The sequence below is a fragment of the Silene latifolia genome, chromosome X (genome assembly GCF_048544455.1).
Source record: "Silene latifolia isolate original U9 population chromosome X, ASM4854445v1, whole genome shotgun sequence".
Lineage (NCBI taxonomy): Eukaryota > Viridiplantae > Streptophyta > Magnoliopsida > Caryophyllales > Caryophyllaceae > Silene > Silene latifolia.
The window spans coordinates 311,469,087-311,480,172 of record NC_133537.1 but is presented as its reverse complement, the minus strand read 5'-3'; positions in this window follow the sequence as shown (position 1 = coordinate 311,480,172).

Sequence of the window (11,086 nt, the reverse complement as noted above, 5' to 3'; positions counted from 1 at the left end):
TGAAGAATTGCACAAGTTACTTGTGCAAGCCGAAAGGGACATGGGGTTAAATGTGAACCCACCCAAGGATGTGCTTAACATTAGCACCAAAAGCAAGGGGAAGTTCAAGAAGAATGGGAGGAAGGGTAAGAAGCAAGCTCCCACTTTCACCAAAGCTAAGACTTATGAAGCTAGCACTTCAAAAATCAAGAAGGGTCCTCTTGATAAATGCCATTATTGTAATGGTGTTGGACATTGGAAAAGAAATTGTTCCAAATACCTTGGTGATATTAAGGCTGGAAAGATTACTCCAGTAGGTAAATGACTATCCTTTCTTTTATGTTTCTATTTCAACTATGGTATTGTGATACAAAGTTGTGAAAATGTATCTCCCTTTTTATTGTAAATAGGGCCTCCACCAAGCAAAGACAAGGGAAAAGAAAAGCAAGCTTGAGAAACCATCAAGAAGCTAGGAATAGCTTTCATGGAGCTTCGCTTTTTATTTGTCTTATTTTAATTATGTTTTGGATTTTAGAACCTTTAAGTTTCCGTGTTCGACATGGAAAGGTATTTTGGATAATTGGTTGTATTTTGGATAATGGTGGCTTGGTTTGCAACCCAAGTCACCCGTTTTATCATTTTATCCTTGTTCTAAAATTCGTATTTACATGCTTGCTCTTAGAAACATATGATTATTCACTTAAAGTGATCTAATAGACAAATATAATGACGGGATTCATTATATGTCCACATGCTTAAGGCTTGTGTATGATCATTTACAAAGTGATTTTTAGTCTATGAACTCTCTTAAAGGAATGTCAATCACCAAGTACACTTCAAAATCTAAAACTATTAGTCAACCTATGAGATAGTTCTCCTTATACTTCAAAATCATTATTTGTGTCTCATATGCTATCTTTGAATCTCTAGTGTATTTATTCTAAAGATAGAGTGGGAGAAAAATGAGGACACAACACACACCAAGATAAATTTGTGTTACTTGTGTAAATGAGATCTATGCAAGGGAGAATGATTTGAATAAAGGTATATCTATTTATATAGTATACCCAATAGATGAGATCTATGGTCTCAAATAGTTCTATATGACTAAAGAGACCAAGTGAAGTAATCAAAGGAATATTTTCTCAAGATAACTACACGAGGAGACCAAAAGAAAGTTTTGGAAGAAAAATGACTAATGTAAAGTCTTAACAAGAGTTTTGACTAGTTTATGATAAATTTTGACCAATAGTTTCAATATTAATATTTACTTAAGAGCCTAAATGAATCAAAGTAACATCCTAGAAAATAAACAAGATTTATGACTAGAGGTTGCAAGGATTGATATACCGATATCTTCAATAGCCAAGTTTTAACCACGCAGATGTCATTACTTAACCTCATTATGAAAATGGAATGGTTAAACCTCCTTCCGAAAGGGTATTTCGAAGGACGTGTTCTAGATATAATTTATATTTGAATAATGACATTGCTTCACATCATTATGACATGTGTGAGTTAGAGATTAAAATCTCTTTTAATAAGGTTAAGATGAGACCACTTCAAAATAGGTATTTTGAATAGATATGATGGGAACATATATGGTTTTATCTTAATAACTTGGCAATGCAATTTATATTTCAATTCTTGAAATGTTTCAATTAAGAAGTAAATTTCGAAACATGTGGAATTGAGTGGGAGTTAGAAATTTTCATGTGAGGACATGAAATTTAGTGGGAGCAATCATCTTGTAAAAGTTTATAACTCATCACTCATTGAAGAATGACGAGTTAATACCTTCCTTCACAGAGATAGATTTGAGTTTTCAATTCTTGATGAAAATGGACCATGATGAATCCAACTACATCATGAGATGTTGGATAAGTATTGTAAGATACACATCGAATCAACGAGATACGTAGGTTATTCATTTAAATGAAAATGGAATTGCCATTAGCAGTCATGGTCGTTCCTTGAACCTAAATATAGTTGATAACATGATTAAAAGTTACAAATGTTTCCGCCATTAGAATAATCATGCACATGTCCAATTATGAATCATATGCATAAGAGCATGATGAATCATTGGTAAGCCATAGTAGAAACGTCATGAATTCTCGAGAAGAATTCGATGAGCGATTTCGGTGTTTGACTGAATACTCTGTTATGTGTCAAGAGATTGCACATATTATAGAAAATCCGAACACACGTAAAGATTTATGAAAATCCTAAACTTTACAAGCTAAAGGGAGAGATAGGAAGTTTGGAAAGATACTTAGTTGAATAAAGAAGTTGCTTAAAGCTAATCTTTCCCAATATGCTAGGACTTGTGAGAAGTGCTAGGCTAATCATCTTGACAAATTTTTGCAAGACTCTATAAAACATTTACCTAGTGTATTGCGTGTGGATGAAGTACTTGATCAGTACAAGTTATATCATTCACCACAAATTCGTTCGTTATGTGATAATCGATAAGGAAGTTCTTTCAAGATAAAGAACCGAAACCAAGGTCAGGAACCTTGATGTGTACTTAGTAAGGTTCATGCTATGAGTGATAACATGAATGAAAAGGATAATACGATTAAGAAGTTTGAACACATGGACACGTAACATGTTAAACTTCTATTGCAATCAACAAGTGTTTACACACTTACAATATGCATCACAAGGTTGTAATATGGTATTGACTACCCGAGTGTGATTTTGACATTTGTCGTTTGAGTTATTATTAACTCACCTTATACTTTGTTACATCCAACGGGTTGTAGAGACAATTGAAACCCGTTTAAGTGAACATGGATTAGCATTGTATTTGCCCATAGTTACTTACATGAGGTGACGTCTCGAAGTGACTAGAGTGTCATGCGATTGATGGCAAGTTCAAGTGCCATAGAGTCATATGAGAATGACTAGTCGATCACATAGACGGACTGTTAGGAACATTTTGTCGGGCCTTATGACCGCTTATAGAGTTCTGGCAAATTTATATAGCCTGGTCGTGGCGAGAGCTGCTATAGTATTCAAATGAGTCGATTCTTTTGACTAAAGACTATTCGCCTAAGATGGCACAGTTTCAGATTAACTTTGATTTGTGTTACTACGACCTTCGTAATTGGGGTCAAATGGGCATATTTTGGGTTATGATGGCTGTGGCTAGTTGAAGGGAATGAGTGCGATAGGAATTGTCCACCCCTAGTCAGGGTTATAACAATATCTCAGGGCCACTCGAGGAGTAATGAACTGGAAATGCGTGGCCACGCTCGGAATGTATCCATGGTGGATAAATCCGGTCAATCAGTTATTCTCCAGATCGAGGAAACCACTCTCGATATGATCACTTGCAAATACGACCTGAAAGACACCTTGCATTGAGTGGGAGATAGTAATAGGACAAGAGAATTGGTGACGCACACTTGTCGAGGACAAGTGGGAGATTGTTGGAATATGTGTCCTCCGACAATAATGCGATCACAACTGTTTATCATGATGATCACATGTTTAAGTCTCATTATAAAGAATACAATTGGGAAGTAATATTTTACTGTCAACTGGTCCACACATATCGGTAATGATTGGCTGACTAGAGTTTGACATTACTGTCGTGCGACGGTGGTGATCAGTTGATCCCCTAGGTCATACCTAAAGGACAAACCTCTTAATTGATCAATTAATTGATCGTATAACATTACGAGTCAATTAAATTATTTAAAATTGACGGATGATTTTGGAAGTAATATTTACGTGTCTCATTGAAATTTGATTAAATGAGATACGGTCTGAGTAATCGAATTGTTTCATTACCCAGATGAAATTATTGTTTAAAGAAACAATTGAAATTGAATGAATTATTATAAATACAAATTGTTGTGATTTATAATTGGTAAAATATTTTGGTACAAGTAATTATGAATTACTAGGTCAATTTTTGTATATGACGTATTTTTATTAATACTTTGATTTTTAATATGTTAAAAATACATAACAATTTTATGTGACATATGACATGTGACATATTGACAAAAATAAAATGGATTCCATTTTATAAAAGTGCCGAAATTAAGAGGAGGATTAAGCTAATATTGTATTGATTATGTTAATGGAAAACACAATCATTTTCCCTAATAGACTAGCCATGCAACCTAGTTGTCATTGTGAAGACAAACTCTTGCATGCATTGGCTCTCTCTTCTTCCCTCCTCTTCCCTTACCCGATTTTTCATAGGAGCCAAACCAAGGGTTTTGCCTTATATTTTATCACTTGCACTACATTATAGTTTAGTGCATTAGAAAATTATTCATTCATCAAAAATTAAGAATTTTTAGAAAGATAAAAACTTCCTTTTCTCCTCTCTTAAACCGGTTTTTAGGAGACCAAAAACCAATTTATTTTGGGTCATTTTTATGCTAAATTAATATTGTACTAGTATTCATAATATTAATTTTATTAAGAGTGTGCTTTGGGTATTAAACTTTGGGAGAGATCCTATACTTGGATCTTTGTTCATCCATTGAGGAAAGCACAAGAACAAGAGAGAAGGAGATCTCTCTTGTGCCCTAATAAACCGAAATTCCAATGTAAGATAAAGATTTCTTCTTTATATTGTTTATAGTTTGCATGCATAAGATCACCAATTAATTTTATGATTAAATTATTATAAAACATATATGAATATGTTAAGTATATAGATCTACTTTTCATTCACTATGTCAATTACCGCTAGAGATGGCTATAGATATTTTATCACTTTCACGGACGATTTGAGTAGATACGGATATGTCTACTTAATGAAGCATAAAAGTGAGTCTTTTGAAAAATTCAAAGAATACCAGAATAAGGTTGAGAACCAACTGGGAAGAAAGATTAAAGCACTCCGTTCAGATCGGGGTGGCGAATATCTTTCAAATGAGTTTGATCAACACCTTAAAGACTGTGGAATAGTTTTACAGTTAACTCCACCTGGAACACCTCAATTAAATGGTGTGTCCGAACGGAGAAATCGAACACTACTTGATATGGTTCGATCCAGGATGAGTCACACGGTAGTACCTGATTCAATATGGGGTTTTGCTCTTTTGTCAGCTGCTCTTATACTTAACCGAAGTCCGTCTAAAGTTGTCGACAAGACTCCATATGAAATGTGGAAGGGAACGGTCCCTAACTTGTCCTTTATTCGGGTTTGGGGCTGCGAGGCTTATGTCAAGTGGAGACACGAGGATAAGCTCGGCCCGCGATTGGTCAAGACATACTTTATTGGTTATCCAAAAGGAATGTTTGGTCATTACTTCTATTCGCCTACCGAACATCGAGTTTTTGTTGCGGCTAGTGCGAAGTTCTTAGAGAAAGAATTTCTTGAGAACAAGTCAAGTAATAGAACCTTCGAGCTGTCGGAGATTCAAGAACCAACAACCGAGGAATAGATGGAGGAAGTTGTTCCTTCAACTAATGATACGGTTAATATTCCTCAGGAACCTAGGAGGTCGGGTAGAGTCTCTAATCCTCCAGACAGATACATTGGTATGGTCGAGGAAAATGACATTTTGCTCCTAGAGAGTAATGTGTTAGAAATCTATATCTCATTACTTTACATATTCATATATGTGATGAATTAATTTAGTCATAAAATTAAATATTGATCTTATGCATGCAAACATAAATAAATAAAGAGAAGAAATCGGTTTCCTCACATTAAAAATTCGGATCAAAGGGCACAAGTAAGATCTCCTTCTTACTTGTTCTTGAGCTTTCCTTATATGGATGAACAAAGATTCAAAGGTAGAATCTCTCCCAAAGATGAATACCCAAGATAACCCCTTAATAGATTAATATTACTTGATCTAGAATAATAATAATCTTACTAAAATTGACCCAAAATATTTATTTTGTACTCTATTATTTCGGTAAATAGAGGAAAAAATTTTTGAGTTTTTATCTCTCTAATTTTATGAGTTGTAGAGAGGAAATTTTATTTCTTACTCTAGAAATAATTGTGTGTAGTATGAATAAAAATTAGAGAGTAAAAACTCTCTAAATTGGTCTTATAAAACCGGTGGGAGGAGGGATTGGGGAGCCAATGCATGAGCTTAATTCTCTAATCAAGAAATAGGCATGCAAGGCTAGGTGTTGGAAATGTAATCATGTTGTTTCCACTCAATTAATTAAACATAATTTAAACACCATACTCCCTCCAATTTTTCGGTCCATATTGGATAAAATGGATTCTATTTTATCTTTGTCAATTTCTCAATTTGTCACATGTCACAAGTCATGTAAAATTGTCATGTATTTTTAACGTATTAAAATCAACGTATTAATAAAATACGTCATGTACAAAATCTACTTAGTAATTCACAATTACTTGTACCAAAACACTTTACCAATTATAAATTATTCATTCAGTTCAATTGTTTCCGTAAACAATAATTTTATCTAATCAATAAAACAATTCGATTACTTAGACCGTATCTTATTTAATCAAATTACAATGAGACACGTAAATATTACTTCCAAAATCGTCCGTCAATTTTAAGTAATTTAATTGACTCGTATCGTCATACGACCAATTAAATATTCAATTAAGAGTGTTACCCTTTAGGTATGACCTAAGGGGATCAACTGATCACCACCGTCGCACGACAGTAATGTCAAACTCTAGTAAGCCAATCATTACCGATAAGTGTGGACCAGTTGACTGTAAAATATTACATCCCACATGTATTCTTAAAATGAGATTTAAACATGTGATCATCATGATCGACAGTTGTGATCACATTATTATTGGATGACACATATTTTAACAATCTCCCACTTGTCCTCGACAAGTGCGCGTCACCAATTCTATTGTCCTATTACTATCTCCCACTCAATGCAAGGTGTCTTTCAGGTCATACTTGCAAGTGATCATATTGAGAGTGGTTTCCTCAATCTGGAGAACAACTGATTGACCGGAATTATCCACCATGGATACCTTCCGAGCGTGGCCATGCATTTCCAGTTCATTACTCCTCGAGTGGCCCTGAGATATTGTTATAACCCTGATAAGGGGTGGACAATTCCTATTGCACTTGTTCCCTTCGACTAGCCACAACCATCATAACCCAAAATATGCCCATTTGACCCCATTTACGAAGGTCGTAGTAACACAAATCAAAGTTAATCTGAAACTGTGCCATCTTAGGCGAACAGTCTTTAGTCAAAAGAATCGACTCATTAGAATACTATAGTAGCTCTCGCCACGACTAGGCTATATAAATTTGCCAGAACTCTATAAGCGGTCATAAGGCCCGACAAAGGGTTCCTAACAGTCTGCCTATGTGATCGACTAATCATCTCACATGACTTCATGGCACTTGAACTTGCCATCAATCGCATCACACTTTAGTCACTTCGAGACGTCACCTCATGTAAGTGACTATGGGCGAATACAATGTTAATCCGTGTTCACTTTAACGGGGTTCAATTTGTCACTACAACCCGTTTGGATGTAACAATGTATAAAGAAAAGATAAAAGACAAATGTGATTATGAACATGAACAAAAACAACACTTTTATTTCATTTCAAAATCTAACACAAACTTGGTACACGTTTAAGTCCCATGGACGCAACATGTCCATCATGCTTAGCCTGCGATAAAGGCTTGGTGAGCGGATCAGCTATGTTATCATCCGTCCCAACCTTACATATCACAATTTCCTTTCTTTCAATGAAATCTCTAATTACATGATATTTTCTAAGTACATGTCTAGATCTATTACTAGACTTTGGCTCTCTAGCTTGGAAGATTGTCCCACTATTATCACAATAGAGAGTGATGGGATCATTGGCGAGAGGTACTACTCTTAGACCTTCCGTGAATTGCCTGATCCACACAGCTTCCTTGGCGACTTCGATCTTTGCAATGTACTCAGCCTCCATTGTTGAATCTGCAGTCACAGCTTCCTTGAAGCTTCTCCAGCTAACGGCACCACCATTGAGCATGAAAACGAAACCAGCTTGTGATTTCATGTCATCTCTATCCGTTTGGAAACTTGAGTCCGTGTAACCATTAACACAGAGCTCGGTGTCTCCTCCAAACACTAAGATAGAATCCTTAGTCCTTATCAAGTACTTAAGGATGTTCTTGACATCTATCCAGTGACTCTCACCTGGATTTCCTTGATATCTACTCGTCATGCTCAAGGCATACGAGACATCAAGACGTGTTCATATCATGGCGTACATGATTGATCCAACAGCGGAAGCATAAGGGATCAACTTCATGCGTTCAACATCATGGGGTTCGGAGGGAGATTGAGACTTGGTCAATATAGTCCCAGTTACCATAGGTACCAATCCCCTTTTTGATTTATCCATGCTGAATCGTCGAAGAATCTTATCAACATAAGACTCTTGGCTTAGTGCCAATATCCTCTTGGATCTATCTCTATGGATCCGGATACCTAATATGCGTTGTGCCTCTCCTAAATTCTTCATTTGGAAGTGGTTACCTAACCACTTCTTAACAAAAGACAACAACGGAATATCATTTCCAATGAGTAGTATGTCATCGACATACAAGATTAGGAACACAACATTGCTCCCACTAAATTTCATGTATAAACATGGTTTCTCAACACTTCGAGTGAAACCATTCTATTTTATAACATGATCGAATCGATGATTCCAACTTCTAGATGCTTGCTTAAGACCATAAATGGATCTCTTAAGTTTGCATACTTTGTTAGGATTTTTAGAATCGACAAAACCTTCGGGTTGTATTATGTACACTTCCTCTTCTAAATGCTCATTTAGAAAAGCGGTTTTGACATCCATTTGCCATATTTCATAATCATAAAATGCGGCAATCGCTAACAAAATCCGTATGGATCTTAGCATGGCTACTGGGGCGAAGGTCTCATCATAATGGAGACCTTGGAGTTGGGTAAATCCTTTTGCCACTAACCTAGCTTTGTAGACATCATCATGTCCTTCTATGCCATTCTTGACTTTGAAAATCCATTTGCAATGAAGAGGTCTTGCCCTTTTAGGCAAATCTACCAAGTTCCAAACTTGGTTTTCATGCATAGAATCCATTTCGGACTTCATGGCTTCAAGCCATAAGGAGGAATTAGGACTAGAGATTGCGGCCTTGTAGGTGGTGGGCTCGTCACTTTCCAAAGGCAACATATCAAGTGTTCCATCTTCTTCTATAAGTCCCACATATCGATCGGGATGGCGAATAACACGGCCCGTTCTTCTAAGTGGAGGAGAGACAACTGTGTTAGACGACGAAGGAACATCTTCTTGCGTCTCTATCTCGGTTTGTGGCTCTTGAACTTCATCAAGTTCAAAATTTCTCCCACTCTGTCTCTTAGAAATAAATTGACTTTCTAAGAAGACAGCCTCGCAAGACACAAACACTTTGTTTTCTTTAGGTTTATAGAAGTAGTATCATCGAGAGGTCAAGGGGTAACCTACAAAGATGCATTTTTCGGATTTTGGGGCAAGCTTGTTGTCGGTCTTTGCCTTGACGTAAGCATCATATCCCCAAATTTTCATGTAGGATAGATTAGGAACTCTTCCTTTCCACATCTCAAATGGAGTCTTTTCGGTTGCCTTTGCGGGACTATTATTCAAAGATATAATTGCAGTTTGGATTGCAAATCCCCAAAACGAGTTCGACAACTCGGTTTGACTCATCATGGATCGAACCATATCAAGTAGAGTTCGATTTCTCCTTTCGGCAACAACATTTAGTTGTGGTGTTCCGGGTGGAGTAAGTTGTGATATAATACCACAACCTTTCAAGTGTGAATCGAATTCAAGGCTAAGATATTCTCCACCACGATCGGATCGTAGTGCCTTAATCCTTTTGTTCAATTGGTTCTCTACTTCGTTTTGAAATTCCTTGAATTTCTCAAAAGCTTCACTTTTATGCTTCATTAAATAGATATACCCATATCTACTCAAGTCATCGGTGAAGGTTATGAAATAGTCATAATTTCCTTGAGCGGTGATACTCATTGGTCCACATACATCGATATGTATGAGTCCCAATAGTTCACTAGCTCGTGTCCCTTTACCACTAAAAGGATTTTGAGTCATTTTGCCAAGAAGGCAATATTCGCATGTTCCATATGATTGAAAATCAAATGGTGTAATCACATTAGTCGAAATTAATCTTTTGATGCGATTCTCGTTTATGTGACCTAATCGACAATGCCAAATGAATGATTCATTTGGATCACTTGATTTGAGTTTCTTTGATTAAATGTTATAGATATTATTAGTCGGATTCGAGGTTTCTAAAATGTAAATGCCATTAATGGAAGAAGCTTGGCCTATAACTAAGTCGTTCCTCGAAATAGTACAACGATTGTTCTTAATGACAAAACAAAATCCGTCCATGTCTAACATAGCGATAGAAATAATGTTTTTAGAGAGTGTAGGCACATAAAAACAATTATGTAAATACAACTCAAATCCATTAGGCAAAGCTAATACATAAGTTCCTTTGGATTCGGCCGCTACTCGAGCTCCATTTCCAAGGCGTAGATCCACATCTCCTTTGCTAAGCCTCTTCACGTCTCTTAAACCCTGTAAATGATTACAAAGGTGAGAACCACAACCGGTATCCAGTACCCATGTCGTAGTGGAAGTATAATTTATATCAATAACATAAATTTCCTTAGGAATTTTACCTTTTGGAACGATGATTCCTTCCCTTATATTTCGCGAATATACGGGACAATTCCTAAGCCAATGTCCCATGCCATAGCAATAATGGCACTCATCTTCAACTTGCTTGAAGTTTTTCCCTTTCTTTCCCTTCTTCTTAAACTTTTTGCCCTTAGAAGCAAGAGCTTGATTGCTTGAGCTCCCAAAAGTTTCGGCATCCTTCTCTTCCAAAGACAAAGATCCTATAGATTTTATGAGGCGGTCTTCCTGAGACCGGCTCACAAGAGATCTAGTAGTAGTAGATGGTCTAGAAGAAGTGATGAAGTTAAGGTTTCCATCCGAACCTATCCCAAAATGAAGTTCTCTAGAAGTGTCAAAATCATTGTTGAAGAAAACGTCGTCAAAAACATTGTGGCAAGACTCAATAGTTATCGGTGTAGTAGCGTTTGATG